The sequence below is a fragment of the Zootoca vivipara genome, chromosome 5 (genome assembly GCF_963506605.1).
Source record: "Zootoca vivipara chromosome 5, rZooViv1.1, whole genome shotgun sequence".
NCBI lineage: Eukaryota > Metazoa > Chordata > Lepidosauria > Squamata > Lacertidae > Zootoca > Zootoca vivipara.
In genome coordinates, this window is record NC_083280.1 from 67943790 (window position 1) to 67971512 (window position 27723).

The window sequence follows — 27723 nt, forward strand, 5'->3', positions numbered from 1 at the left end:
CATTCTACCAAACCTAATTTCGGTTCCTGACCGATGCACATTTCCTCTTGTCTCTGTTTTTTTCCTCCTTGAGCATAGCAAAGCAGCAAAACCAGAGCTGAATTACAAAAAGGCATAAAAAGAGGGAGGGAGGGGAGATAGGTGCCTCGACTGAGAAACAGATTGTCTTTCACTGGGATTGCCCGCTCTCTAATGCTAAGGTCTTGAAGAAGAAAATACTATTTCATTCTAACTTTACCTTTATAAATCCATCCATTTAATGGCAGAAAGTAAAACATCAAGTGAATGCATAATAGTCAAGTCTAATTCAAAGCAGTATACATAGACTAATGTCAAATCTGTACCTAGCAACAATGGCAGAAACAAACAAAAATATATCATACCCAGGGAATTCAATGGTACTGCAACAGTCACTAGTCTGCTCAGAACTCAGAACTATCACCAATCATACATCTATAAGGCACCCACATTGGTGAAAACAGAGACTGTATGTGTAACTTAAGGTATATTGCACAATGTGTTGTTGTTGTTGTTTTTTTTTTTTTTGCTCAGCTACACTGCAATTTCTGTAAGTTTCACAGCTGGCCTGCAAATTAAAAAAGAAACACACACAAGGTGATAGACAGCGCTTTTCTAAGGTCTCACAAGCAGAATTTTAAACCCCCTTGGTTTAAACTTTTCAATTTGCTACTTAACAGTTGAATAAACAACAGTTAACCAGTACTGTGACCATGGGGTCACAAAGAGTCGGACACGACTAAACGACTAAACAACAACCAGTACTGTATTCAAAACAAAATACTGTAAAAAGATTCCTTCCAGGAATGCACATGAAAGCTCATACCAATGACAAACTTAGTTGGTCTCTAAGGGGCTACTGGAATGAATTTTTTAATTTTGTTTCAACTATGGCAGACCAACACGACTACCTACCTGTAACCAGTACTGTATGATTCCTATCCAATCCACTCTTTAAAGCAATATGAAACCCCTTAAATGCTTCTGCTCCATCAATCAAAATCAAACTTGAACTAAGACTAATAGTCAGACATCTGTTTTGCTTGCTTTTTTTGGTACCCACTTTTCAGAATAGATAAAAAATGATTATTTCTTACAAAAACAATGCACCCAGATATTTTGGTTTTAAAAAGGATTAAAAAAAACTTTAAACCACAGACTTTCCACATTTGTTTGCTGTTTTTGTGTGGGTAGGACTGGTTCAGGGAAAGTGTGAAGCATGAAGAAGCAACCCTAGGAAGAAGAAAATGCAACAGTTGTCCATTATGCCTATTCCAATGTTCCCTTTTCTGGGCTGAAATCCTACACCCACTTGACAGGGAGTAAGCTGCATAGAAGACAATAGGAGTCTTCTAACTAGAAACCAATTGAGATGTTGACCTAACAAATTGTTATGGGTGCTTAGTCCTAATAAAGAACCTATTTGGAAATATTTTAAATACGTTCCCCTTGTAGGTTAAATAAAAGGGAAAGAAATGCAGATTCAAGACAATTATTTATTATTATTATTATTATTATTATTATTATTATTATTATTATTATTACCCTGTCCATCTTGCTGGGATTCCCCAGCTACTCTGAGTGGCTCCCAACAGAATATTAAAAACATGATAAAACATCAAACATTGAAAACTACCCTAAACAGGGCTGCCTTTAAATGTCTTCTAAAAGTCAGACAGCTGTTTATTTCCTTAACATCTGATGGGAGGGCGTAACACAGGGTGGGTGCCACTACCGAGAAGGCCCTCTGCCTGGTTCCCTGTAACCTCACTGTGAGGGAACCACCAGAAGGCCCTCAGCGCTGGACCTCAGTGTCCAGGCTGCTGCAAGAATGAAACAAAGGTTGTTGTATGCACTATAGCTTTAAAGCACATTCAAAACACATTCTTTCTCTCAAAGAATTCTGGGCTCTGTAGTTTGTTAAGAGTTCCTGGGAATTATAATTCTGTGAGGGGTGAACTGCAGTGCCAGAGACTTCTTTAAGAGAAAGAATGTGTTCTGAATGTGTTTTAAAGGGTTGTGTGCATGTTTGTGTGTGTACATCACGGATGGTGAACCTGCAGTCCTTCCACGTATAATGGACTAAAAGGTAAAGGTAAAGGGACCCCTGACCATTAGGTCCAATCATGACTGACTCTGGGGTTGTGGCGCTCATCTCGTTATTGGCCAAGGGAGCCGGCGTACAGCTTCCAGGTCATGTGGCCAGCATGACAAAGCTGCTTCTGGCAAACCAGAGCAGCACACGGAAACGCCGTTTACCTTCCCGCTGTAGCGGTACCTATTTATCTACTTGCACTTTGACATGCTTTCGAACTGCTAGTTTGGCAGGAGCTGGGACCGAACAACGGGAGCTCACCCTGTCGCGGGGATTCGAACCACTGACCTTCTGATTGGCAAGCCCTAGGCTCTGTGGTTTAACCCACAGCGCCACCCACATCCCTGGACTACAACTCTCATAAATCCTGACCAATGTCCATGCTGGTACCTGATGGGAGTTGAAGGCCAAAAACACCAGGCGGGCTGCAGGTTCCCTACCATGTAAATAATACTCTGTTTTGCTGGAAGTGACATGGTTCATGTTCCAATTTGCACCACTGTTTAAGAAATACAAGAGGGAAATGAGATCTAAATCAATCCACCCTGCTGCTTTCACAAGAGGTCAAAAAGTAGTAACAGAGGCTTTAAAGCTAGGTCAGGAAAAGGAATGCAAGTCTTTTTGATTTTGATTTTAAGTAGCTGGCAGGTATCCACCCTACAGTACAAGCACACATCAATTGTTTTTTGCTAGCCTTCACCCAACGAAACAATCAACAATTACACTAGTTCAGGCATAGGCAAACTCGGCCTTCCAGATGTTTTGGGACTACAGTTCCCATCATCCCTGACTACTGGTCCTGTTAGCTAGGGATCATGGGAGCTGTAGTCCCAAAACATCTGGAGAGCCGAGTTTGCCTATGCCTGCACTAGTTAATAGGCTTCCCAACAGTGAGCCGGATAGTTATATCTGGAAATGTTACAAAATGCAGGAAGGGGAAGAGTCTCCACACCCTGACACACTCTGAGAGTTGCTCCCACAAACTAGGTCAAGTTTAAAAAGTTGGTACAATCAGATCATGTTCCTGTGTGTTAGAAGTTTTGTTTTTTAAAAATGAATAGACATTTTGCCTTAAAGTTATAAAAACCCTTTTGTTCTGCTCTCTGTGCAAGTTCTAACAAGTTGCAATTTTCAAAAAAAAAATAACTAAAAAACTGTTTAATTTATGTGAATTCTTTGCTGCCAAGGATAAGAGATTTTCCAAACAGCTCTGCTTTTGGAACAGGTAACATTTCAGAACCCTTTTACTCTATTTGAAAATATAATTGCCTAGGAAACTTCCATAAACAAATGGATACTTTGTAACATTACAAATGAAAAACAGCAATACTGTACTGTTTTGTAAATTGGCTTTAGTAAGACGTTAAAAATGTAGGGAAACAGATGTATCCAAATCTGTTTTCTTATTGACTTACTTATTGTAACCCTGCATATAATATTAACTGGCACTCTTTTTTTAAAGAGTAAAACATCAATGAACAGAAACAATAAACTCAATGAAGTATCTTGCTTTCAGAATTATTTTACATTTGACACACAATATTTTTACCCTGTATGTGAAGTTCAAAACATTATTTTTGAAATCCCCTGTTGCCCTAATTAAAAACTACGAAGTATCAAGAGGTATTCCTGTCATGGAATTAACCAAAATTCCCCAATGAATTCTCATTACATTTCAGTCCAATTAGGCAAACTAGCATTCCAAGGTTCTTAAGATTTTGTAAAATGCTTTTGGACTGTCTCCCTACACATATTCGCACATTTTAATAAAAGCAGCTTAAAACAAATAGTGGTGGGAACAAGAAAACCAGCATCTTGGGACTGCATAGGAGTGAGCCCTGTAGAACTGTTTTCCTACAAAAATGTGCTGCAGTTTTCCATAATATTTCTGCAAAGATGCCTTTGGCTCAATATATTACATGTGGCTATTTGAGGGAATGCTTTCAACTCAACTTTAAATTGTACCCTTTTTTGCATGCAATAAATATAGAGTTTTCAGAATCACAAGAACAGTTACATAATGCAATATGTATTAGTTTGGTGTGTCTTGGGGGAGAACCTTTAATTACAGTTACAGTATACACACACACTCACACACACACATGTATATGTATACACACACACATATATACAGCAAGATACATCATAAAAATAAGACGAGTACATTGCATATAAACAAAGCTTTATATTTAATAAATTTATAAACTGTTTGAGACTGGCTCTATATCACATCTAAATTACCACAGCAACTAGGATAGCATTTAAAGTGTTGGTAAACAACATCGTATAGATATATGATCCCATCAGTTAGAATATTTTGAATTATTAGTATGATGGTGGGAATGGAAGTTAAACAGGAACACCCACATACACTTGGTGAATCAGCAGTGGTAAATGGAAGCTGATTATCCACATATAAGGGGAGGCAATTCTACACACAGCTCTTCATGTTTCTTGACCTCACAAATTTCTAATGACCTAACCCATTTTCTAGCTGGACTCATATTCAATATTTTCACTTCTCCTCCCAACTTTTAAGCCAGTCAGGTGGAAAGGAGAGTTGGTTAAGTTTCCATTTCCCTTCAATTGCTAGTTCCCAGGATGTATGTTTGTCTGTTCTGCACACGATGTCCTGGACAAAACATCCCCTTGTACTTTTAACCTTCCTGTGAACTTTTGATCTGCCTATGCCTGAAAGCCTTTAAAACAAAAAGCTACAGTTTTACAACCAAAAACTCAACATAAATGGCTGAAAGCCAACACGTACCAGTGTTCATTAGATGTGTCACATTAGCAGTGCCCCGAAAGAGACAAGTTTACTAAGATTCTGTGCCCAGTTGCATGGAATATTTATTTAGTCACCACAGGTGATCAGGTAAATGCATATTTACAGGTCTGAGCTGGTCTAAACTGAGGTTGGAAATTAAAGGTGCTTTGGGCTAGGCTTTCAAACTGTAAAACATTAATATTTACCTAACTAACATGAACCTTACCAACATGAACCTGTGCAAAGGCCATTTGTGTATCTGCAGGCTATCATTCACAACTTTTACTTGCAGACTTTTATACAATCTGCCTTCAATTTTAACCAACTTTATTAAACCAGAACTACAACACCATTATAATATTTTCTTAATCAAACTACAATTCAGTTCAGTGGAAACATTATAATAATAATATATAATAATAATTTATTATTTATACCCCGCCCATCTGGCTGGGTTTCCCCAGCCACTCTGGGCGGCTTCCAACCGAATATTAAAACAGTACAGCATTAAACATTAAAAACTTCCCTAAACAGGGCCACTTTCAGTTGTCTTCTAAAAGTAAAATAGTTACTTATTGCCTTGACATCTGCTGGGAGGGCGTTCCACAGGACGGGTGCCACTACCGAGAAGGCCCTCTGTCTGGTTCCCTGTAACTTCACTTCTCGCAATGAGGGAACCGCCAGAAGGCCATCGGTGCTGGATCTCAGTGTCCGGGCTGAATGGTGGGGGTGGAGACGCTCCTTCAGGTATACAGGACCGAGGCCGTTTAGGGCTTTAAAGGTCAGTACCAACACTTTGAATTGTGCTCGGAAACGTACTGGGAGCCAGTGTCTCAGGACCGGTGTTATGTGGTCCCGGCGGCCACTCCCAGTCACTAGTCTAGCTGCCGCATTCTGGATTAATTGCAGTTTCCGGGTCACCTTCAAAGGTAGCCCCACGTAGAGCGCATTGCAGTAGTCCAAGCGGGAGATAACCAGAGCATGCACCACTCTGGCAAGACAGTCCGCGGGCAGGTAGGGTCTCAGCCTGCGTACCAGATGGAGCTTATATATTTTAAGGAAGATAATTACAAATTAGGACAATTAACATACTTCCCTGATAGCAGTAATATTCTAAGGAAACAGCCTGTCTTGTTACTAACCTCAATATGGATTGCCTGATACCTCTGGAATATATGCAGAAGACATACCGGTACTCAACACACTATAAAAACATACTGCTCAAACAAACTCTTGACATTTTAGATCACCATTTCCCATGAGAAAAACACTTAAATGGGAGACAAATCTATCCAAATGAAGATCATGTCAGCAGCACTAAAGCAGCCTTGCAGTACATGATTTCCATTGCAATAACTCTGGAGACAGAAAATCAAGTGTATTTTTAACTCATGTCTCCCTTTCTCATATCCGATTTTATGTAGATTTGTAGCACAAATCTTCAATGCATGACTACATAATTAATACCCTTGTTTATTTTATTAACCTCCATAATTCTTGTGACAAATATTCTCTTTTCTGTGTTCTAAGGATATTGAATAATGGCACAAAGTAACCTCAGCCACATTACTAAGGATGTTTCACACAATCCCCAAACAATTCAAAATATATTCATTTCCAATGCTGCAAAGTTCTAAGCACAACCTGGGCCTTTGTGAAAGCGAGGACTGAAAAATCTGAGAATGGTACTGGGAAAATAACTGTCCATGATGTGTTGAACTGCAGCATATTCTCATTAGCAGAAGAGTTTAAAAAACTTTTTATTTATTTACATATTCTCTTCCACATTTCAACCCACTTCTCTCCAACAGATGACAGATCCTAAAAAGCAGCAGCCAGTAGTGGCCAGCAGAGTGGAGTGAAGTGACATTGCTTACTTGACTTCCCAACAAGTTGCTGCTGGTAACTGAGTGGGGAATGGGGGACAGGGGGACAGGGGACAAAGCAGTGGGAAAACATTCTGCCCTGCCAGCTGTTTATGGAAGCTGCAACTACAGAAACCTCTTTTTACACCCACTTGTTACAATAGCATCATGGATAAATTGAAGCCTTTAGTCAATTGTAAAGAGACTGAGCTGGGGCATAGGCAAAAGATAGCCTCCGAGTTGCGTTGGGGCGAAGCCATTAAGGTTGCATTGTTTCCTCTTTCCTTGTAATAAACCAACATTTCTTGTAGAATATTTGTGAGAGTGTTTCTTGAGTGTACAGCTTAGGTGTACACTTAGAACAGCATGCACTTGTCTCCATGTAAAATGTTTCATTACTCATTGAAAAAATGTACTGGGGATCATATGTGGGGTGGGCTCACATAGGGGTGAAAGCATGTAGCATTCCCACAATGGAAGGCTTTTCCATTGTTGCAGAGAAGTGCTCTGAGGAGGAAAAAAAATCTCAGCTACCACACATCTACCCTGAAACTCAGAATATAAGGGAAAGGAACATCTTTCTTGTCCAGCATCTTGTTCTCACAAGAATATGATACAATTTAATACAAAATCTTTTAAAAATTAAAATTAATGAACGGTAACTCATAGGTAGTAACTCATAGGTGTTAAGGTGCTACACTCAATATGCCAGCAAGTTTGGAGAACTCAGCAGTGGCCAGAGGATTGGAGAAGATCAGTCTACATCCCAATCCCAAAGTAGGGCAGTGCCAAAGAATGCTCCAACAATTGTGCTCATTTCACATGCTAGCAAGGTTATGCTTAAAATTCTACAAGGCAGGCTTAAGCAGTATGTGGACCAAGAACTCCCAGAAGTGCAAGCTGGATTTCGAAGGGGCAGAAGAACCAGAGACCAAATTGCAAACATGTGCTGGATTATGGAGAAAGCTAGAGAGTTCCAGATAAACATCTACTTCTGCTTCATTGACTATGCAAAAACCTTTGACTGTGTTGACCACAGCAAACTATGGCAAGCTCTTAAAGAAATGGGAGTGCCTGATCACCTCATCTGTCTCCTGAGAAATCTCTATGTGGGACAAGAAGCTACAGTTAGAACTGGATATGGAACAACTGAGTGGTTCAAAATTGGGAAAGGAGTACAACAAGGTTGTATATTGTCTCCCTGCTTATTTAACTTATATGCAGAATTCATCATGCGAAAGGCTGGACTAGATGAATCCCAAACTGGAATTAGATTGCCAGAAGAAATATCAACAACCTCAGGTATGCTGATGACACAACCTTGATGGCAGAAAGTGAGGAGGAATTAAAGAACATTTTAATGAGGGTGAAAGAGGAGAGCACAAAATATGGTCTGAAGCTCAACATCAAAAAAACTAAGATCATGGCCACTGGTCACACCACCTCCTGGCAAATAGAAGGAGAAGAAATGGAGGCAGTAAGAGTTTTTACTTTCTTGGGCTCCATGATCACTGCAGATGGTGAAAGCAGTGACAAAATTAAAAGACGTCTGCTTCTTTAGGAGAAAAGCAATGACAAACCTAGACAGCATCTTAAAAAGCAGAGGCATCACCTTGCCGACAAAGGTCCGTATAGTTAAAGCTATGGTTTTCCCATTTGTGATGTATGGAAGTGAGAGCTGGACCATAAAGAAGGCTGATCGCCAAAGAATTGATGCTTTTGAATTATGGTGCTGGAGGAGACTCTTGAGAGTCCCATGGACTGCAAGAAGATCAAACCTATCCATTCTGAAGGAAATCAGCCCTGAGTACTCACTGGAAAGACAGATCCTGAAGCTGAGGCTCCAATACTTTGGCCACCTCATGAGAAGAGAAGACTCCCTGGAAAAGAGCCTGATGTTGGGAAAGATGGAGGGCACAAGGAGAAGGGGACGACAGAGGACGAGATAGTTGGACAGTGTTCTCGAAGCCACTAATAAATAATAATAATAATAATAATAATAATAATAATAATAATAATTTATTTATACCCGGCCCATCTGGCTGGGTTTCCCCAGCCACTCTGGGCGGCTTCCAACAGAAATATTAAAATACACTAATTTCTTAAAGATTAAAAGCTTCCCTAAACAGGGCTGCCTTCAGATGTCCTCTAAAAGTCTAGTAGTTGTTTTTCTTTTTGACATCTGGTGGGAGGGCATTCCACAGGGCAGGTGCCACTACCGAGAAGGCCCTCCGCCTGGTTCCCTGTGTTCTTCTCGCAGCGAGGGAACCGCTAGAAGGCCCTCGGCACTGGACCTCAGTGTCCGGGCCGAGCGATGGAGGTGGAGACGCTCCTTCAGGTATACTGGACTGAGGCCGTTTAGGGCTTTAAAGGTCAGTACCAACACTTTGAATTGTGCTCGGAAACGTACCAACATGAGGCTGACCAAACATGAGTCTGACCAAACTGCGGGAGGCAGTGGAAGACAGGAGTGCCTGGTGTGCTCTGGTCCATGGGGTCACAAAGAGTCGGACACGACTGAACGACTAAACAACAACAACAACTCCTCCTCATAGGACACCAAACTCAAGGAAATGAAGATAATATCACATGGTTGGGGCACACCTTGGTTTGTAGTTATAAGCACAGGCAATAAGTTCTGAATTGCTGAGGTCCCCTGTTGAATGCATTTTATGTGCCAGGCAACCCCATGTCCTCTGGTCACTAATAGGATGAGACCTGAGTGACAAGGGAATGCCAGTATCTGTAGATGAGGGGGCCTCCTAATCATTTCTGGATTCATGTGAGTCTATGACAGTCCTGAAATCCAGTAAGCATCAAGTCTTCAAGTTTCCACCTCATTTAGGTAATAATGCTTCTATATTACAGCCCTGTGAAATCAGCAAGACTACGCATAATAGAAAAGCAATTAATACATCCAAGGGAAAGACTGTTAATGCTACTGGAACCAGACATATTTCAGCAGAAGAACAGCAGGTTACCAAAAAGTAGCCTGCACTATTTGCTGACGTTCCTGTTCTAAAAAGTTGTGTGTTTTTTAAGTCTCTAGTTACCTGATTGAGCACTTCAGAAGCAAGCACTTATCAAACGTAACCTAAGCACAGATCAATTACAGTGGCAGCTTCTGTAATCTACGGTCAGCCATGGATGCTCTCTAAGGGCCAATCCCCCCAAGCAAGCCCCATTGCAGTTAATGAGAAAGTTAAAAAGGCAAATTTGACTTCTACTTTGTATACCTTGAAGAGTCGGTATAAAATTAATTTCCACTCTGTGAGAGTAATTTATTTTTAAGACAGCAAATTTCTTGAAAGAGAGCAGTCTACAGCACCATTTCTGAAAGTGCTTATTGATTATCAGCCAGACCTAACAAGATATTTGACTTCTTGAAACTGTGCTTAATTTCTTTGTCACTGTGCTGCATTTTTCTGATCTGAATTCTTTTCTGGTACTTCTGCCTTCAGAATATCACTCCCTCTTTGACTTTTTAATTAAGAATAATATATATGCAAAGCAATGTATATATTATTAGAATACAATAAGCACAGAATATATATGCATGTTAGGCAACAATGATACATTCAAAGCAGCCAATAAAGTCTATTGATAATATATCATGGCCTTTATCAATCTAGTGCCCTCCAGATATTTTTGGACTACAATTACCATCAACCCTGACAAATGCACAATGTTGTAGTCCAACATCATCTGGAGTTTAACAACTGAATGGCAATACTACAAACTCCTAAATGAAACTAGCTGGCCCAAGAGGACTCTTCACATAGGGAATTCTACCTGCATAAATATAAAATGCAACATAAAGGTAAAGGGGCCCCTGACCATCAGGTCCAGTTGTGTCCAACTCTGGGGTTGCGGCGCTCATCTCGCTCTATAGGCCGAGGGAGCCGGCGGTTGTCCTCAGACAGCTTCCGGGTCATGTGGCCAGCATGACAAAGCTGCTTCTGGCGAACCAGAGCAGCACACAGAAACGCCGTTTACCTTCCCGCTGTAGTGGTTCCTATTTATCTACTTGCATTTTGACGTGCTTTCGAACTGCTAGGTTGGCAGGAGCTGGGACCGAGCAACGGGAGCTCACCCCGTTGCAGGGATTCGAACCGCCGACCTTCTGATCAGCAAGCCCTAGACTCTGTGATTTAACCCACAGTGCCACCTGGGTCTCTAAAATGCAACATAGAGAGTATCAAGTGCAAATACACATTTGGTAGAAGCAATAAAAGGTGGGGGGGCTATCAAATACTCAGTCTGAGCACAAGGGGGTAGACAGTCACTCTTTCACTTACATAGATATATACATATTTTGAAATTCATATTGTTAATCAGTGCTTAAAACCATCTATTTTTTCCTACTGCAGTGTGTGTGTGTGTGTGTGTGTGTGTGTGTGTGTGTGTGTTATAATACATGTGTGCAAGATTAATAACATAATTAATTCTCAATCTCTGTATGACATGGGACGAGCTTGTACATCTTTGAGTTGTGGGGTAAGGAACTTGCCTCAAATATGCTTGTTGTCGGGATGAGTGTAGCAGCTCTCTGAAGACGCATGGGACCAAGATTTGATATACAAGAGGGAAACCAAGGGGGAAGTACATGATCTTGAATAATAGCTCCTAAGAGGATACCCAATTACGTTTCCAGTATCTCTTATTTAGTCCATTTTGATGCATTGGCAGTAAACACACCAGTTGAAACAAGAGGTTAACGGCAGTGTAATGAAAGCAACATTAAGGCAATAAATAATTAAATATTATAGCACAGAGAATTAGGTTTTAGTCCTCATTAGACCAAAGCAACTGGGCTCCTCACTGAGAGGTAGCAGTAGGGAATTAAAATCTAGAAAGAACCTAGTCCTTTGCGCTTCTCTCAATGTTTTTCTGCAATTCCAGTATAGCAGTTTTAGAGACAAGCGCAAAGCTTTCTGTATGCAAGTTTTCTACTGGAAACATTTAATCATAATCTTGCAGCAACATAAATCACATTCCTGGGTGTATTTTAGTATGTGTTCATATTATAAATAATCAATATATCTTACAACATCAACGTGAGATTAAAAAAAATACCAGCAAAGATTAAAATGCTAAATAAACTTGATTCAGAATAATATGCCAGGGAGAATAAAAACTGAAGACCAGCTGTTCAGATTTCTTGAACAGCAGCAGAAGAGTATCAAAGAGGGATGACACATTCCTCCCTAGATATGGGATTATAAATCCAAGACACAGAAACAGAGAAGGCCCTCGTATATTCCAAGCCAAAACAACTTGGATGTTGGAGGAATGCGGTGGGTGGTATCTCAGGTGAGCAGACAGGATGGTTCTTAAGGAAACCTCACCCCAAACCATTTAGGGCTTTAAAGATCATAGCAAGAACTATGAATTGGTCCTGAAAATGAATCTGAAACCAGTAAAGCTGTTGATATAAGAGTTATATACACCTGATCATCAGCACCAGTCATCTATCTGACCACTGACAGAATCCTGGGCAAGCTGGAACTTCCAGATATTTTTGAAAAGTGTTGAGAGCACTGCAGTAGTCTAATCATAATGTAACTAAAGGCATGTGACACAACAGCCAAATCTGACTTCTTTAGGAATGGAAACAGCTGGCATACCCACCTAAGCTGGACAAAACAGTTCCTTGCCACAGGAAGCACACCCAGACTGCCAACCTGAATGATGAATGGATGTGCTATTACATCCAACATGGACTCCTGTCTTGTCAAGATTAAATGTTAATCCATTACTAACCTCAAGCACAGGGTTAGAACTTCAACAGCTTTCCCAAAATACGACAGAAAATAAATACAATGTGGGGTGTTTTTTTTTTACATACTGGTGGAATTGTACTCCAAATCCAAGAACATCCCTCCCATTTTATGTAGATGTACATTTTATGTAGATGTTAAACAACTTGGGGGAAAAGAATGGGGCCCCAAGGATACTTGGTAGTGCTTAGAACTAGAAGTGGTTTCTTAAATCCCAGCTCTACAATTCTATGATTCCATTCTTGCTTCTACCTCTTTCCCTCAAAGCACCTATACTGAAAGAAAAGAAAATTAAGCTTCTATAGAAGTGGACTGAACACAATTCTTGTTTATTGATGCACAAGAAGTTTGCCATACCAATTTTGATCTGTACGGAAGTCATAATGCATTTGCACAGGCTATTGAGTTTGAGCTGTTGTATAACTTCTTGTTCTAGTTTAAAATGCTCCACATTTAATTGCTACTGCTATGGTGTCACAATAGAGCAAAACAGTATACTGTACCAAAAAAGGGAAATAAATGTTTAAATATTTTAGAAAGCCACACAGTAGCATCTGTTTATTTGCTCATTTGTATCACTTTATCAACTGTAGAAGAATGATATACTGAAAGATATATTGTTTCCAGGTTGTATTCTATTCAGGCACTGATCTGCTTAACTTCAGCTAGGATGCAGCAACATGCATCATATATAGATAGTTGTCAGGGAGCTGATGATTGCAATGTTAGCGGGGAACTCAGATTTGCCCATACACAATGAAAAATATCCCTCCCAAGTAAATTACTAACCTGTGCAACTTTTCTATTCATATATTGATGTAGAATAATGAAGCTTTGCTAATTTATGCAGCCTTGGGTCATCCACGTATCTTTTCTTGCAAAAATCATGCCACTGTAATGGTTTTGTTATCACAAAACCTACATGTTACAAAAGTATGTGTAAATGCTAACATACAAACTTTTTTTTCACTTGCAACCTTTACTATTTGATCTTGAAAGCTAAAGCTCACACATTTTAGATACGATGAAACCCATGTGTGCATCAATAAATCGTAACATATCACTATTGTGATGAATTTGTGGGGGAGCAAGGCAAGAAGAGTACTAATCACCATGCATTTAATGTACTCAGGTTGGTGTGCATGGGTGTTAGAGAAAGAGAAAGAAAGACAGACAGACAGACGTCTACATTTGCAAATCCATGGTGTATTACTTTTAGAACACACCGTCTTCAACACAACTGCAAACTCTTCTAGAAAAAATACTGTATTTGATTTTTAAAATTTTAGTTTATAAACACTGTGCTTTTCTCTCCTTGTGCACAATGAACACAGTAAAGCATTTTGCTTCTCCTTGTCAGGCAGATGACACTTAAGCTGTCATAATATAATTTTCCTGTACTTAGGTTTGATGCCTAGCATAGTATGTTTATTCACATTTTTAGAAGTGTCAGTAAATAAACCTGAGTCAGATATATTCAATTACATTTATTTGTTGGCTTTATTATTAGTAGGTGGTTCTTTTCTTAAACATGTATCTTCTGCTACAACATGCTTCCCAACTGCAGAGAGATAAAATGGAATATGAACACAAGCGGTGCCCAGAAGAAGGGTTTGTTACAGTATATTTATAAGATTCTGGTACATCTGACTTTAATTCCCATAAAATATAGAATGTTGGGGCTTTTGTCACAAGTTTAAGAGCTCAACTAGTGCTGTGTCTCCCAGGCGTCTCCTATGGAATCACTTGGAGAACATTCACTAAATGCACTCATCTGCCCTCAGAGTCGAATGGTACTGGCAACCAAGTGCAAGTGGGCAGCAACTTCTGAAGTTTTCTGAGTTTTCTCAGACTATTTCCTATCCATCCAATTGGATCATGTGCCACTGCAGCACTGTATTGTCTGTGTAGTACCTGCAGTTCAAACTACTGCAGTAGAATAGACTTCCCACCAACCCCCAAAACATGTTAATCTGAAAGCATTTTCTGAGGTGGCAGCAAGAGATACTGAAATGTTATCTGCTTGAGGCAAATAGAATGAATACTTGCATTTAACTCAGGTGACTGAGTGTGTACATGCATGCAAGATGTTTCCAATGACTTGGGTCATTTTCAAGTAGCACTAAAAATTCCCTTTACTCTGGGATCTGACACCTGTTATACGTGCATGCCAATGCATAATAGAAAGAGGAAGATAGACACTCTCAAACCAGATGTGTATTCTAGACAACAGCAATCTAAATTATAGATGTGGAAAATGCAAAAGCTACAGTTTTTGAGCATCACTTTTAAAAAAAAATGCCTTATGGCTAGAAGATGTGTAAATTTCACACTGTAATGCTTCAAGCCATAGTGTCTTATTTCTAAAGGTCTCAGTGTTCAGAGAAATAACAAACTCATTATGGACTTTCTTTCCCATTAAAACTCAGTAATGAAACATCTGATGAGTTCAGGGCTTTTATTAAAAAATAAAAACTTATGCTATGCAATTAATTTTTGTCTGTTAATAAAAAAAATTACCCTCTCTTGACACAGATACACCACAACTAATGAGGGGAGAGTATGATTTATGTATAACATCCCTTTTTACTGAATGTTTTTATTTGTGAATTTTGATGGCCTTCCTTTTGGATATCTAAAGATAGGTGAGATATGACCTGATCTTTGAAAGGCCCTTATTCCTTCTTTATTCCTTCTTGAGTCACTGCATTCTGAAATGCTTTCATGCTTTACCAAATACAAACCATACCTTTGTTGCTTGAGAAAAAGCTAGCCAACTATAAAGTTACAGTAAAAGATCTGTGCATCTTCATATTATGTTAGGGAAAGACTCTATTATTCCAACACTGCTCGCCCATCATCAATGCTCTCCGGAGACCAAGTTACATTACATCCAAGATGCAAATGCAACATGGCTCTCTGTGTTGACAATTATAGCCCCTAGTGCCAGAGGAAACTGAAGGGGATCATGCATGAAGGGAACAAACTGCCTTTCTGCACCTGTTGTTTATCTCTGCTTTTCTCTCTCTAGCTAATTTTCCATAGGAGCTATGGAACATGTTCTGTAGTAGCTTCTGCTTGCAGCAGCATCCCTCAACTTAGTGCCCTCTGGACCACAACTCAGTCAGTACAGCCACCAGAATGCTCAACAGCTTTTTCAAGGTGACAGTAATTCTACCATATAGCCTGGCTCTGAATAAAATAGAGGCAATGCCTTCATGTTAAGACTGTACCTTCTCAGTAGGAAGCCCTGCCTCTAAATTCCAGGTGTGTGTCATACTGATGGTGAAGGGAAGTTTGAGAAATCCTCTTCATTCCAAGCTTCAACATTCCAAGCTTGATAGTCACCTTCCTTCATCTATAACCATGAGCTTCCTCACAAACAATAAACTGCTCAGTGTGTTGTTGTTTTTCTTTTAAAGATCAATATATCAATATAGCAACATGATTGATGCAGTATCAGTAGAGAGCCCACCTATTTTCTTGCTGAGAAAGCATTTTATATGCTTTCCCAAGTTTCAATTAGGGCTGATTCACATCATTCTATGTGTTGGATTTTATGGTTTTGCAGGACTAGTTCTCATGCCATTGCCAAAGCATATTATAGATTTGTCCATCATATTGGCTTACTGCCAAGTAAGGAGAAGAATTTTAACGCATCATTAAAATATATGAATGGTCAGTCTGCGATAAACAGCTTCAAACAAACCTGCACATCACATTCCTGTTCCAGTTTGACAAACTTTTAATTATATCGCCACCAACTTATTGCTACTATAGTAAAGAGTTCATGAATACATATTAACATTCAACAGGGTACTTGGATTAGAAGATTGTAGTCTTTTAGACCTATTTTACTAGTTGTGCCAGCATGTGCTTCCAATGACACCCAGCAGCTGCTACACACCAATGCAACAGCACAGACTACAATGTGACAAGGAAAATGCACTACATTATTCATTTACCCTTATCTGAAATACAGAAAGAAATTTCTCTAAACTCAACTGTGTCACTGTCTGTACCATTCAGGGCTCTCTCTCTCCTCCCCCCCCCCCCGGCATATTAACATATCACATATAAAACTGCAATGCTAGCAAGTTATGTACACCTTTGAGGAATGGTTTTAAATTGGCTTTTGAGCATATGATTAGGAAATTTTGATTACAAGTCTTTGAATAATAAGCATTTAAGAAGTAGGCAAGCTTATCAAGACACCCAAAACAGAAATGTGAATGTAGGGATCCACTTGTTTGTTTGTCAACAAGGGTATTTAAACACTGGCTACTAACACAAGTTCTCAAGGCAGCCTTATAATAGTTATATAATACAATAAAACAGACGGGAGTTACTTGGGAAGAGCAAAAATGTATACCGGTTTCCGCTGTTTTCAATTGTTTGAACTGCTGGATCACTGGACCATGGTGGATCCCAGAGGAAATAAATCCCAGACTGGAAATATGCACACAGATGTATGTCCCTCATGAACTAGGAGCTCCTTACTGGGCTGTAGCTGATCTTCTTTCTCAACCTCTGGTGGCAATAACAAGAGGCACCAGCGAGCAAGAGTGTTCATTTGCCCCACCCCAACAAGTCTTCATTCAGATGTTTCAACTGCCACGTTCTAAGTGCTGTTTTAGCTCTCCCAAAGTGCTGCATTAGCCACCCCTTAATTTGTTGTTGCCTGCCAACCTACTGCAGTTCCCCAAGTCATCTGGCATGTGGAAAATGCTTTGGAGAGATGTCGTATCCCAGGGAAAATTAGATAATATGCTGCTCACTCCAAGTTCTTTGGCAGACATGTATTTCAATGTAAAAGAGAACTTAAGCAAAAGGGCCTGCATATGATGAAACACCCTGCTGGCTAGAGGTCCAGGTGCCCTTAACACCTGGCAAGCAAATTTATCTGCATGAAAAAAGTGCGGAATAAGCACATACATGCCATTATCAAAAAAAATTCAGACTAAGTCTCTCAGCCTAAATAGACTATGATCCTGCAAAGACCCATAGAATTTCAGGGTTGGAAGGGACCCTGAGGATCATCTAGTCCAAACCCATGCAAAGCAGGAATATGCACCTGTCGCATACAGGGATCGAACCTGCAACCTTGGCATTATCAGTGTAGTCTTTCATAACCTTGTTATATTGTGCTCACTGCTCTGGCACAATGGACTAAGGGACCATCAATGAAAGTCTAGAGAAGGAGAAGCTCATACCCCAGAGTTACCACTAGCCATTTCTTCATCCAATAAATGCTTCTAACCTGGCAGCCCATAAACTTACTGCCATTTCAGTAGGGTGACAAAGGCTTCAACAAGGAGCTAACTTGTAAGTACATACTCAGTGCAGTCAAGCATTGGCGTAAAGAATGAGAAGCACAGGTACAAGTACCTTTGGTCAGTCATTAGCATTGTTGGTTCAGTTCTCATTTCTGTGCAGGGACACAGCTAGAGCGCAAGATCAAACATGGAATGAAGACAGATTCAAAAACAACCATCTCCCTTGGAAGCGTATAGTATTTCTGTAACCATGACATCTTCCATCAAGACAGTCCTGAAAATAAACAACTTAAGGAGAATAATATGGCAAGCAAACACTCAGTGGGAGCACAGGCAGGGAAGAAACAAGGCCATCTACTGCTGCTGAAAACCAATAGGCACCACTGTTAGCACACATCCCTTCTCTCTCCACAGACAGGCATCCTTCCTACTACACTCAGAGAAACTAGCAAGATGCTTTCCCTTGATCCACACAGGCAGTAGAACAGAACTAAAGCAGCGCTATCAGCAAAAGAGACAAGTGGAGCACTAGATTGTGTTGTGCTGCCATGGTGTACCTGTTAACTTTCCATATCAATAATGCTTTAAGTGACACAACTCCATTTCTTTTTATAGCAGTTAACAATGTTGGGAAAGGGAAAGTAAGAGCATGAGAAGATAAAAAGCTCTGAGGAGGTATTTCTATTAAAGAAAGCAAATGCATTTCGTGTATGTACTCATATACTACAAACAGCTCCAAACATGCTCTTGAATCTCATAGCACATATAATGATTTGCACTGTCAAGAGACTCCCCACCCTCCTTGAATACTGTTGCTACTAGGAAAGATGTGCCACTTGAAAGTACATTAAAGTAGAACGGAAAACCTTACTGACAATGGCATAACCCTAAGCAAAGAGAGAGAAGTAATTTATGCTATGCAAAAAATAAATAAATCACATTTGCAGGAACCACTTCAGATATCATGCCATTTCAAAATTTTAAGTACTTGCAAGGTTAGGTACTTTATTCAAATAAATTGGGAGTTAGTCACCATGTCTTCCAGAGGGTGGCATAAGTGGGGCTTCCAACACAAACACAATATAAAAGTGATAATATCTGCTAACAAAAGTCCACTTTCCCTATTTATATACCGGTAATACACCATGCAATCTTTTAAACCACATTCTCCCCCATTCATTTTTGTTTGTTTGTTTGTTTGTTTGTTTCTATTGTTGAATCTCACATTGTGGAGAATGTTATCTAGAAGTTGAAAATATAAAGAAAGTTTTAAAACTGCATTCAACATGTGGAATTACATGCACAAATCACAGACCCTGACATTGTGAACACCAACCAAGCATTGTTGGGAGACTTGCCATTCCATCATATTTTACTCTGCTGTTGCCAGTGATTCTTCTTTCCAATATACTGCAAGCCATTACTGCAGCTAGAAGAGCTACACAGTATGCAAATTGAAGAGAACCATTCTCACAGCATTTTCCTCTTTGAGTACAGTTGTTGGCAGAAGAGGCTTAGTTAACTAAATATCTTAATCAAGTTGCTTGATTAACCAATACAAAATTTGATACTAGATTTTTTATAACATCATAATTTTGCTACAACTTCTTGTCTGACTTAAAAGAAAAATTAATCATCTGTCCCATCAGACTGGCCATGTTTTTGTCAAAGTTGTTATTCAACATGGCATATCCTCCATGGAAATATCAAAATGCAGAATAAAAACTGTCAGATTATGTTTTTATTCTAAGTGGAAATGAGCACCTCAGCAGAATAATAAGGAATGGATTTCTTCATATACCTCCAATTATTAAATGACATTTTTAATAAATCAACATCTATTTGAGTTCCTGGCCTGAGTTTTGCACTTTAAAAATCAATAAACTTTGCTCGTTAGCAACATCACACTGAGCTTCCTAGTAGAAGAGTGGAGTGGAAATGTTACAAAATGAAACAAATAATGAATCTCCACCATTCAAACACTAGCAGTAGCCTTAGGCACACTTATTTGGGTTCTAGTCCCATAGATTTCATTGGGACTTACTTCTGAGTAAACATGCACATGGTTGGGCTGCATAAATATGAAACTCTTTGCTATAGTTAAGGCAACAGATCTCATTAAACTTCTGACCCAGCTGAGGAACCATCTCCCATTTCAGAGCAAAATTGCTTTACTGATATATTATGTGCTGATCCACCCCATCTTTAAAGTGCTGTGCTCTCTCCATCGGTTTTGCTATTAAACATCCACCAGGACAAAAAAAGCTCTGCTGCTCTGGGAAAATCTAAATGATGGATCTCGCCGGCTAGAAACATCACCTGTAGTGCCAAAACCACACAATTGTAACAGGGATGGGGGGGGGGGGGTTGAGTAAACAGTGTACGTTCTGCAAATATCCTGGAGAGTGTGGGGTCATCTGCCGGGACTTCCAGCTACAGAACAAGCAGGCTGCTGGTGCTGCTGTAGTTCTGGCAGAATACATGCTGCCTCCCAACCCCGAGAAAGGCTTGCTTCCACTCACTGCTTACTGGTCCATAGGCAAACAGGAGCGGAGCCAAAACGGGGTGGGGTGCTCGCCTCCTCTTTCTTTCTTTCTGTCTCTCTGCCTTTACACCGAATCTGAGGGGGAAGACGGCACGTGCGAGACAGCAGAGAAGGCAGTCAGCATTATTCCACTCCCACCAACGAGATCGGAAATGAAATGTAACAGCAGCCTATCTCTCCCGCGCCAAGTCTTACAAGAACAGAATACTAACGGGTTCATTTCTCTCTCTCTGACCAGTTATTACCATATGCAGATAAGCAAAGCACACAGGCGCAGCAGCAGCAGCTCCCTTCGCCTTCACATCCTACCCGGCGCAACTTTTTGCTTGGGAAACAGGCGACGATCACCACACAGGGCAATGATCCTCTCCCCTACGGTAGTATTTGCTTTAGCAGAAATGGTGTTTCGTCACAGATTCAGGAAGAACAGCGCGAGAACGGTGCTCGCTCTCCCTCAACTCTCAGTGCCCATCAACCCCAGAAATAGGGAAAGTCACGCCTTTCTCTAATTTCATCGTGGCTCTTTGCTTCTTTACTCAGAACTTACTCCACTCCACTGAAGATGCCTAGTAAGCATCTTGAGTAACTTTCAGGGTTTTTATTTGAGGACGACTGCCTCAGAATAAACTGGGGAGGGGGGAGTGAGATTTGCCTTTCATTACACTCCAGAGCCTTTTGCTCCTTCCTCCACTAAGGAATCATGGAATCATAGAATTACTGAGCTGGAGGGGGACCACTAGGATCATCTAGCCCAACCCCCTGCAATGCAGGAATCTCTCCAGCCCACCACCCTGAGATTAAGAGTCTCACGCCCTACCGAGTGAGCTATCTCAGATCTTACATGTTAAAAGGTTAAATGAGGAATGGAAGACATGGTGGGCAAATAGATCTCACCACGGGCAAAGCTCCCATCTTCTCGCGGAACGAGACACGCAGCCGTGCTACATGCAGAAAGGAAGGAAAAACTTTTACTAGCAGAAGGTGCTATTGCAACAGCTTGAAATGGGGGGAGGGGGAGGGAGAGCATTTCAGCTCCCAACCCTTTCGCACCCATATCTGGCACCCTGCGCCTCACGTCACACACTATCCATCCAGAAGAATGCCGTCGTTATTTTCTTGCACGACACGGGGCGATTTCTGCCTGCGTGGCTTCGTCAAGGGGTTGGGCTGGATGACCTTCAGGTCCCCCCCTTCTCGGCTCAGTGACAACAGTTGCCTTGGCAGCGCAGGGCCTGGCTCGGCTTCTTCGGCACGCGAGGAAAGCGAGAGGGAAACGCAACTTGGATACAAATCCCCCCCAGCCCATCCTCACCGAAGCCCACCGACGGCAACTTTCCGGCATCGCCAACGGACACTGCAGCAAGGCGAGGAGCGAGAGAGAAATTGGACGAGCAGCCCAAAAAGAGCTCTTCAATGAGACGCGGACGCCTTCTGCCTCCACCTGGTTGTTCTTACCTTAGCAGAAGAAGCCACCTCAGCACAGCCGGCGGATAATTCCCTGCCCGCGCGGGCGGCCGGCGGCTCTTCCCCGCAGAAGCTGCTCCTCTCGCTGCCAAGGCGAGGCGAAGCGACGTCTTCTTCCGCGACGCCCTCCGTCCTCGCGCTTCTCCCTCCCTCCCTCCCTCCGCCCGCTCGCCGGCCCGCCTCGCTTGGGTGCCACCTGGGCTGAGGGAAGCCGCTTTGCCCCCCGCGCTCCTTCCTTCCCTCAGTCAGTCCGCGGGCATCTCTCCAGTCCCATAAGAAGAGGGCGGCGACGACGACGACGCTTCGCCCGGGCTGCAGGCTCGCTCTTCTTCTGCCCGGAAACAGGAGTCTTGAGAAGGGAGAGCGAGGTGGTGGAAGAAGAGTAGCGGGAGATAATAATAATAAAAAACTTTGAGGTTAAAAAAAGGGGGGCGGCGAACGTTACGTTTAAGGCAGAGAGGGCGGGATGTCGGGGGAGAGACTGAGCACGCGCCGTGAGTGCTCCGCGCGAAGAGGCGCTTCTTGGCGGAGCCTCTCCGCGAGGGGAAAGGTGTCCACTCCCACCATCCAGGGCAAAGGGAGCTTCGCTGAGCGAGGAGCAAGGACAAGCGAAGAAGGAGGCGCCTGCCAAATCCGGGGGGAAGCGCGGTGTCGCCTCGACACGGTAAATCTAGGGGGTCAGGGAGACCGGCCAGTTTTCGCTCTCCTCCTGCAGCAACAGCAGCAGCAGCAGAGAAAAGAGAAGAGCGCTGAGGGAGGGAGAACTCGAGGAAGCCGCGAGGAGGCAGCAGGTTGCAGCAGCCCTTCTTAGCCGAGCGGGCGGCGGCGGAGCTCAGGGCTCGTTCCCTCTCGCTGGCGCAGGCGGAGGAGGAAGAGGAGGAAGGCGGCAAGACGACGTCCGCGCCGTTCCTCGGGAGTGAGGGATGGCCGTTCGGCTTCAGATCAGGTGGGCAGGGAAGCTCGGAGAAGATTCATGGCGCGCTGTCAAGAGGGGTTTGGACACGCCGTCCTCCTCCTCGGCTGTTTCACGCTCCCCGGAGTGAGACGGACGTCGCCGGCGCTGCCTCGGAAGGAGAGGCGAAGCCTTGGCAAAGCGGCAGTGTGGCCTCGAGCAGCAAGGCGGGCTCCTTTTCAGTTTCTCTCGCACGCGTACGCCTCGCCCACGTGCTCTGATGCAAGGGCGCAGGGGTGCCTCGGAGGGATCGCTTGGTATGGGGCTCTTGTTCGGGGTCGGCTGTTGATGCACTTAAAAAAAAAAACTGGCTCGCGAGTCCACCAACCTCATGCCAAGAACAGCGGGGGGGGGGGGGGGAGAGCTGTCATCGGCTCATATGATATCCTCTTCGGAGATTCTCGTCCCAGGCGATGGCTCCATGCAATGGACCCCAGCCAGAAATCAGGAAGTTTCCAAAGAATGGCTGCTCAGGGAAGTGAACCTACTGGCAGGTGCTATAGGAAGGGTGCTGCTCCTGGAATGATGCCAGTCATTCCAAGAGTGTTTCAGAGTTTGCAGCATCACCCGCAGTTTCTAGAGGAAGATGAGTAGTCCAGAGAAGAGTGCTCTGGGGTGAAGTGGTTGGGCCCAGGCTTCGCCTTTCCTCCATCTTGGAAACTCTGGCTTCACATGGAGTGGACAACGAACTGATACTTCTTTCCAGTACTCCTCACTTTTTCATCCTTCCAAATGGAAAGCCCAAAGGGCAGGAGACTGAAAAGCTAAAATACCAAAGATATTTCACAGCCAAACTGTCAGAAGGGTCATAGCACCCTTCAGGTCCTTGCTTGTGAAAGGAATTGTCCCAGCTAGGCAGACAGGTACTTATAGGGACTACATATAGTTTAAGATCTGGAGGTAGCATGATAGACCCATCATTTCCCATGTTGTGCATCTGTCTTCCCCAACCTGGTGCCTTCCAGATGTTTTGGGCTGCAACACCCATCATCCTTGACCTTTAGCCATACTGGTTGGGACTGATGGGAGTTGTAATCCAAAATAGCTGAAGAACACTAGGTTGTGAAGGATGATGTTCATTTATTTTTGTCCACAGTTGTCTCTTGTTTTGTTTTGTTTTGCTTTAAGCCCTTCCAATTTGTAAAAAGCCCGCATGTCCAGATATGACAGTGGGATGAATGTCCTTGCTAAAGAACACTATCACACCACTTTCAATTTAGTCTCCATCCTATTAGTGGATGCTTGCCCAGAACTGAGAAAGGATTACATCTCTAGATTCCCTTTCTGCATTTTGAACATCTCCTTCTGCTACCCTTTCCTTTACTCTGACTGTTACCTTTCTACCTCACTTCAAATTTAGATTATTTGGAACATAGTGACATAATAAGAGCCTGCTGGATCAGGCCATGGCCAATCTGGTCTGGCATTCTGCTACCACAATGGCCAACCAAAGACCTGTGGGAAACCCACAAGCAGGATTCAAGCACAAGAGCACTTTTCCCTCCTGTGGTTTTTGACAACTGGTACTCAGAAGTTTTACATATAGATAGATAGATAGTACAATTTGCTATACAGGTTAAGCAGCCAGTAGGATTAAACCTAAGTTTGTCACATTGCAAGTTGTCCCACACATTTTAGCTTTAGATGCATTATATAATACACATAGTGTATTGGTTAGCAGTACCTTTCAAGCACCCTGGGCTTATATTGAAAATCTTGGATTGGAGAACTTCATCTCATGTTTGCCATTATGGCACCAATGTGTGTCTTCAATAGTGTCTATGAAAAAAGGTTGCAATGCATGTACCTGGAGCACAGAATTAACCTGGAAGAATCATCTCTCTATGCCAGGTTCCGGGGAAAAGTTCACCTGCTAAACTGAAGATACTGGAGAAGTACAGTAAACATTTTACACAAAAAGGGTAGAGTTCTTAACCTGCTAACCTATCTGCTTACCCAGAAAATGTCTGTTATAGAGTGAAATAGCATCAATGAATAAACATGGAATTGCACTAAACCCATGCCCATTTGCTCCAAAACTGCTTTGAGGCTTTTAAACCACCCTGGGTTTGTTTTTGTACAGTCAAGTGGTGTATACTTTTTTATGAAATAAAATGAATATCAGGTCTAGCCCTTCCATCCCACCTCTTCTTCACCTGTTTTATACAGCTGTATTTAGGCTAACCACATGCAAAGGAGGATAGGGACACATTTTTATAGAATTTTTTTTAATAGAAGGAGGTGTGAGGTACCTGCCAACATTTCCCCTTGACACAACATATACATATATAGGAACTCTGTTCTTCTTTGCACATGGTCACATTTGTCCAGGGGTGGGCAACCTGTGATCCTTCCAATTCCCAACAGCATGGCCTATTGTCAGAGATGATGGGAGTTGTAGCCACAACATCTGGAGGGGGGCAGGTCCCCTACCCCTGCCCTTGTTTTATTGTAAAATACAAGGTGGAGTTTCTGATGGGAAAGCACTTAGCAAAAAAAAAACCCCACCATCTATCATAGCCACTGGCCAGACATTAGAAATAGATTTACTGTGAAAAGTTTGCATGACTTACTACCATCTGGGTTGCTGTCACTTACCACTAGAATCCAAGCTTGGCATTGGAAAGGATAGCATATCCTGGGTACATGCCAATCTCAAAAGACTCTGTTTTGAAGGAATGCTATTAAAATGCATGCCCAATGGAATTGCTTACAAACATTAGCTTTATTTTTAAATATATTTCTTTGAGTCACTTAAAGTCAGCTTCCCTGCATGTCAGTGTGATGGATCACTTTGTTCCCTGTTTTTGAATTCTTTCACCATCTCCCTTGATTAGATTTGTTCTCCCCCAAGGACACTTCTCTCTCTTTCTCTCTAACCCCCCCCCCCGCCCCCATACTTGTCTTTCTGGGTTCATTTTTTCCATTTGTATTGGCATGCACTACCACCAGACAGGAGTGCCTGGCGTGCTATGGTCCATGGGGTCACGAAGAGTTGGACACGACTAAACGACTAAACAACAACAAAACAACCACCTTTGATTATTTTATTTTTACACATCAATCTGTCTTTCTCATGAATGTATTTCTAACATCATATCCTGTTAGGTTATCTTGGGAATTAGAGACTAAGTTTCAGCCAGCTGCAGTTTGTTTATTTATTTTATATACAATACTTCCTTAAAAAACAAACAAACAAACAATACAGCAATACCGAGGAAAGACCTACAGCAGAATGGAAAGGCACCTGTTTTGCATCCAGAAAGTATCATATTGAATCCCCATGTTCCACTATTAATCAACATGGTCACATACAGTAAAACTAAAATATATCTACATTTATTCCAAAGCAGCAGTAAGCTGTTACATTCCAAAAAGCAACAGAATACAAAATTGTTCAGCAGAACACTAAGAGGTCAAGCAGGAGTGTAGAAGTGCATATTATGTAGATAATGAAACTGAACAACTGATGATGTCTGGCTTACCTCCAGTTTGTCTGCATGAGTCTTCTCTCTTGGCTAAGTTTCTGTTAGGAGTTGCCTTCATAAATAATTCTGTGGGTAAGTCTTCTTCATGGCAGTAGTTTGTCCAACAATTACAAAGTGATCCTGGAGATGGCGTAGTGGCTGTTAGACATGCATATTTTCTCCTTGCCTTCATATTATTTCTAGATGGTTGTAACTTACTTTCTGTGTATCTTGTTCCTATGCATATTTGCATAAAAAGTAAACATAGGCATATGAAAATCTTTATCACCAAGTTAATATTATTTATTAAATTTTTGAACCATCCTTTATCTGAAGATCACAGGGTAGTTTACAACAACAAAAACACAACATGTATAACCTAATAATAAAAAGCAATAACCCCTCACACACATTTGAAAGGCCAACAGGCAGCAGCTTTACTCTCATGTAGGTTTGCAGGATTGTATCATTGTTTCTGGTTGCCAGCTTCTGAACCAGTCCTGAGATTTACTTGGATGAGTTACTAATCAGCCTTGGAAGCTATGGCTCCAATACCCATTTTATCTATACAACCTGACAATAAATATATTTATTCAGAATTAAGTTCTCCTACATCCAGTCAGAGTTACTTCCAAATGAAAGAGCAGAGGGTATAGCCTTAATATTTCTGGAACAGGTAACATAAATATTTGGGTATGTCCCCTACAATGAGTAGCATTAGTTATTCAATTTATACTTCATTGTTAACTAGGGTGGAATCTACACACACACATTAAAAACACTATGAAAACCCTTTTTAAAAAAAAAAAGTTTTGAAAAATACATTGAATTTTGCATAGCTCACTGTTGCCATCTAGTGTCACATTTGTATATTGCACTTTATAACGCAGTGGTGAAGGGCAGGCTTTTAAATAAATAAAGATAGGGGAAAGGGAAATTCCAGCCTCCTAAATTGTTATGTTTCAGGCTGCAGCTGAAGGCAAAGGAACAACATCTGCAGTGTTAAGTATATGTCTATCAAGTTCTCTTGGTTTCTTTGTTGTTGTTGTTGTTGTTGTTGTTGTTTTAAAAAACTCTGTTTCTTCTTCAACACTTTATATGTACCTGATCACACAGGAGCTGCCTCCACATATCCATTCAACTTGTACATAATCACAAAGAATGTGCTCAATAACAAAATGCAGGAACTTGCCCAATTCCTATAGCCACTTGTCTTTTACATTAATTGCCCTTTCACAACATATTCTACTACTGTAATATCCAGTAGTTCACTATTCCACACCCAATTACAAATTTGGAAAGGAGAGAATGGAAGGTGGGATAGAGGATTTTACAGTCCTTGCCTAGTTCCTTTTGGTTTGCAGCTGCCAGCTATATGAAATAAAATCTATGTTGTCAAATGCAGGGAGATTGTGCCCCCTTCTCTGTTTGGATCTTTGTTGTACTGCAGCTGAAACCGGAGAGTCTGCTTCCAGCTCTAATTCCCACTTATAA

At 41.6% G+C, this 27723-nt stretch overlaps 1 protein-coding gene across 5 annotated transcripts in view; it reads right to left on the reverse strand.

Annotated features, from left to right (window-relative positions):
- PCDH15 (protocadherin related 15) overlaps window positions 1-21937 on the reverse strand; it is a 608113-nt gene extending 586176 nt beyond the window's left edge. For all 5 annotated transcript variants that reach the window (XM_035137543.2, XM_035137542.2, XM_035137532.2 and 2 more), the window contains exon 1: window positions 21802-21937. The gene's annotated coding sequence lies outside the window, so the exon portion shown is untranslated. The remainder of the gene's footprint in view (window positions 1-21801) is intronic.
- Window positions 21938-27723: the final 5786 nt, after the last annotated feature.